Here is a 5,000-nt window from a genome sequence, read left to right as displayed (position 1 = left end):
AATAAAAAAAAACAAAACAACAAAAAAATAAAACAACAAACAAACCAAAAAAAAAAAAAAAAAAAAAAACAAAAAAAAAAAAAAAAAAAAAAAAAAAATAAAAAAAAAAAAAAAAAAAAAAAAAAAAAAAAAAAAAAAAAATAAAAAAAAAAAAAAAAAAAAAAAAAAAAAAAAAAAAAAAAAAAAAAAAAAAAAAATAAAAAAAAAAAAAAAAAAAAAAAAAAAAAAAAAAAAAAAAAAAAAATAAAAAAAAAAAAAATAAAAAAAAAAAAAAAAAAAAAAAAAAAAAAAAAAAAAAAAAAAAAAAAAAAAAAAAAAAAAAAAAAAAATAAAAAAAAAAAAAAACTTAAAAAAAAAAAAAAAAAAAAAAAAAAAACAAAAAACAAAAAAACAAAAAAAAAAAAAAAAAAAAAAAAAAAAAAAAAAAAAAAAAAAAAAAAAAAAAACAAAAAAAAAAAAAAAAAAAAAAAAAAAAAAAAAAAAATCAACAAAAAAAAAAAAAAAAAAAAAAAAAAAAAAAAAAAAAATAAAAAAAAAAACAAAAAAAAAAAAAGAAAAAAAAAAAAATAAAACAAAAAAATAAAAAAAAAAAAAAAAAAAAAAAAAAAAAAAAAAAAAAAAAAAAAATCTCCAAAAAAAACTTTAACAGAAAAACCAAAAAAAAAAAAAAAATAAAAAAAAAAAAAAAAAAAAATAAAAAAAAAAAAAAAAACAAAAAAAAAAAAAAAAAAAAAAAAAAAAAAAAAAAAAAAAATAAAAAAAAAAAAAAAAAAAAAAAAAAAAAAAAAAAAAAAAAAAAAAAAAAAAAAAAAAAATAAAAAAAAAAAAAAAAAAAAAAAAAAAAAAAAAAAAAAAAAAAAAAAAAAAAAAAAAAAAAAAAAAATAAAAAAAAAAAAAATAAAAAAAAAAAAAAAAAAAAAAAAAAAAAAAAAAAAAAAAAAAATAAAAAAAATAAAAAATGTATATTATTTTTTTCTTGATAAATAAAAAAAATTTAAATAAAATATAATAAATTTTTAAAAAATACATTAATAAATAAATTATTGATCAAAAACCTCAAAGGCAAAAAAATAAAAAAAAAAAATACAAAATAAAAAAAAAAAAAAAAAAAAAAAAAAAAAAAAAAAAAAAAAAAAAAAAAAATAAAAAAAAAAAAAAAAAAAAAAAAAAAAAATCCTAAGATATGTAAAGATATGTAATGGGGTATAAAAGCGTAAAGGAAAATAAAAGGAGAAATACAAAGAGAGGGGAGATATGAAGGACAAAGAGAATCAGAAGAAAGATAGGAAAGAGAAAGAGGAAGGATAAAAGGAGGAAACGGAGACGAGAGAGGACGGTGTGCGTGATTAGGAGAAGTGAAGCCGAGAGAAGAGGAAGATGATGAGTCGTGGATAGTGAAGTTGGGGATTGATCGTGGTATGAGACATTTTTAGACGGTGGAGAGGGAGGTGGATGCGAGGAGAGAGGAATAGAGAATAACTACAAGTGTTAATAAAGGGGAAGATGGATTTGCAGAAGAAAAAAAAAAAAAAAAAAAAAAAAAAAAAGGAAGGATAGACAGACCAGAACTCAGAAGACAGACCCCCCAGAAATAGACCGATACAGATAGATGGACATATAGAAAGATAGATAGACGGAGACATATAGACAGACAGACAGACAGAAAGACAAACAGACCAACCGAACAGAAACAGAAATAAAGAACAACAATGAGAACAAAAAAAGGTGGAGAAAAAAAGGAGGTTTTTGTCTCGGTGCAGGTTAAAGATGTTATGTAATGTGGGTGGGTTTCTTTCTTTAATCGCATATATAATTTAGTGTTACCAGAGAGCCAGAAGATTTTTTTTTTTTTTTTATTAAGGGAAGGAGGATAGAAAGAAAGAAATAAGAAAAAGGAAGGAATAGAATAAAAGAAAAGAAAAAAAGAGAATAGAGAAAGGAAAGATGTCATTAGAAAGAGAGAAGAATGGGAAAGAATTGTTGAACTGAATATGGAATGGAAATTAGAGAAGAAAAGAAGAAAGAAAAAGATTGAAAGAATGAAAAGAATGAAATGAAAATGGATAAGGAGTATAGACAGGACAAGAAAGAAGAAGGAAGATCAAGTATATGAATGATAGAATAGAATAGAATGAAGTTATGTAGAAAGTAAGAGAGATACAGAAAGACATAGTGAGGGAGGCGGGGGGGGGAGATTTGGGGGGGCGGGGGGGGAGGGGGACTCTATTTCCTCTCTTTCAAAAGATGAAAAAAAAATTAAGGGGGTCAATTCTTAGACCATGGGGGGGGGGTGGTGGGGGGGGAGTACGGGCTGGGGGGGGGAGGTGGGGGGGGTAGCGGGTCGGCGGGCTTGGGGTTGGTGAGTGGGGGGGTGGAAAGTGATGAGGGGTGGGAGGGGGGGAGGGGGTGGGAGAGAGTGTGCGGGTAGGGTGGGTGTTGGGGGGGGTTGGGGGGGAGGGGGGGTTTGGGACGGGGGATAGGGTCAGGCGGGGAGGGGAGGGGGTTGGAGAGGGGGCGAGGGGAAGGATTGGGGGGGGGGTGGGGGGAGGGGGGGGGGGTGGTTGGGGGGGGGGAGGAGGGGTCGGAGGCCGCGGTGGCGGGTTGCGGGGTCGGCCGGATGGTTTGGGGAGGCGTGGGGGGTTGAAGGTGGGATGGGGAGACGGGAGGGGAGGGATGGGAGGAGGTTGGGGGGGGGGGGGGGAGCGAGGGTATGGGAAGGGGTATGGGGGGAGCTGGGGGGAGCAAGCAGGGAAGGGGTTGGGAATGGTTGGGAAGGGGTGGGGGGATGTTGCGGTGGGGGAGCGCGGGGGGGGGGGAGGGTGGTGTGGGAGGGGGTGGTTGGGGTTGGTCGGTCCGGGGATAGGGGGTTGGGGTATGGGAAGGGTGGGGGGGGCGGCGGGGTGTCGGGGGGGGAGGTTCGGGGGGTGACCGGGGGGGGGGGGGGCTGGGGGTGGCGAGAGTGGTTGGGGGTGGCGGTGGGGTGGGCGGGGGGGGGTGGTTGGGAGGGGGGGGTGGGGGAGGTAATGGTGGGTGGGGGGGGGTTGGGGTTGGTGGGTGGTCAGGCCTTCAGGTATGATCGGGGTGTTGATGGAGGTTCTGTTGATTCCTAGGATAGCGGAGGGAGTATTTTCAATACATGCTTGGGTAGTGAAGGCTTTTTCGTAACGTGTATTGTTTGTTTAAAGTAGTTAGCGGGGGGAGAGGGTGGGGGTGGCTGGGAGGGCGTGTTGGGGGGGAGGTCGGGGTGTGAAAGGAGTTTTTGTTGAATTGGTTGTCGTTTAAGGAATGTTGCATATGAGTAAGCACGAAGAAATGTAGTAGAATGAGAATTAGGATTTCTGTTGTGGTGTGTGAGGGAGGACTGAGGGGAAGGGAGGGAAGGAGGGGGGGGTATATTCAGGGTGAGGGAGAGATGGGTAGTGAAGTGCTTTAGTATTTTGGTTTTTTTTTATTTTCTTTATTTTATGTTCTTTTTTCTTTTTATTGATTTTTTGTATTTATTTTTGTAGCTTTTTTTTTTTCTTTTTTTTTTTTTTTTTTTGTTTGTTTTTTTTTTTTTTTTTTTGAGTTTGGTGTTGTTGGTTTTCTTTGTTTTTTTATTAACTGTTGTTTTTTTTGTCTTTTTTCTTTCTTTTAACTTTTATTTCATTTTTTTTTTTTGTTTTTCTTGTTTTTTAAGATTTTTATTTAGTGGATGACAAGGGGTGGGGGGGGGGGGGGGAAAAAGAAAAAGAGTGAGTTTTCAGGCAGCTGGGGGGCGTTGGTACATGTGTTGATGGAAATCGCTGTGTAGCAACATTGTGTCGTCGCGGAGCAATTGTTCTGGTGACGAAATACTTGAAGAACCGTTGGTGAGGGACGGAAGGAAAGGGGGGAAAAATAAAAAAAAGAAAAGAGAGTGTGAGAGACGAGAGAACGAAAGAGAGCGAAGAGAGAATGAGAGAGAAGAGAGAGGACGAGGAGAGTTTGAGATGAGACTGATAGGAGGGGATGATGTGCGAGTGAATTGAAGAAGGATGCTGGAGAGTGTGAGCGGTTGGTAGGCGTTGTTGACTGGGGACTGTGTGGATTTGACTCAGGTTTACGAGATTGTAGTTGTGCTCGCTAGATGTGAGAGAGGGTAGAGCCGGTGTAGAGGACGGGCTGTGTGGATGATGGGGCGAGAGAGATGTGAGACGTATGAGAATAGAAGATGAGTGGTGGGGGGGTGCTTGGGTGAGAGGAGGGTGAGAGTAGAGGAGATGGTTTTGGAGGCGAGAATAGAGAAAAAAGAGTTGTGTTCGTGAGATACGGCGAATGAGGGGTGTGGGAGGGTGAGGATATGAATGAGAGATGATGATTATGTGTTTGAGGGTGATTTTGCGAGAAGAGATGATGAGATGTTTGAGGGAACAGAGATGCGAGATGGAGAGAGAGGGAGATTGAGAGAGAGAGAGAGGAGAGAGGAGAGACGAGATGACGGGAGAGACGTGAAAGGAAAAGAAAGAAAAAAAATGGAGGGTTTTTTTTTTTTTCCCCCCCCTTTTTTTTTTTTTTTTTTCTTCTACCCCTTTTTTTCCCCTTTCCCTTTTTTCCTTTTCCCTTTTTTTATTTTTTCTTTTCCCTTTTTCCCCCGGGGTCTTTTCCCCCTTTTATTTCCCTTTCCCCTTTCTCTTGGCTCCATTCTTTCATCTCCCTTGTTTCCTTTCTTTAGTTTTTCTTCTCTCATCTCTTTTTCTTCTTTTCTGATCACCTCCATATCTCTTATTCTGTCCTTTCCCTCTTCCTTATACTTTTTAGTTCCCCATATTCCTTCTCTTTCTCTTCTTTCCCTCTCTCCTCTTTCTCTTTTCCCCCCTTTTTGCATTCGTCTTTCTCTTTACTTTCCTCTTCTTCTCTCCTTCGCTCCTCCTTACTTACTTCCCTGTTTTCCTCCTCCTTTTCTTCCCTCTTCCTTACTCCATCTCCATACCTTTTCCCCTCCTTCCTCTCTCCTTCCATTTTCCTCCTTTTTCTTTCCC

The sequence above is a fragment of the Penaeus chinensis genome, chromosome 2 (genome assembly GCF_019202785.1).
Source record: "Penaeus chinensis breed Huanghai No. 1 chromosome 2, ASM1920278v2, whole genome shotgun sequence".
Lineage (NCBI taxonomy): Eukaryota > Metazoa > Arthropoda > Malacostraca > Decapoda > Penaeidae > Penaeus > Penaeus chinensis.
This window is presented reverse-complemented; position numbering follows the sequence as displayed.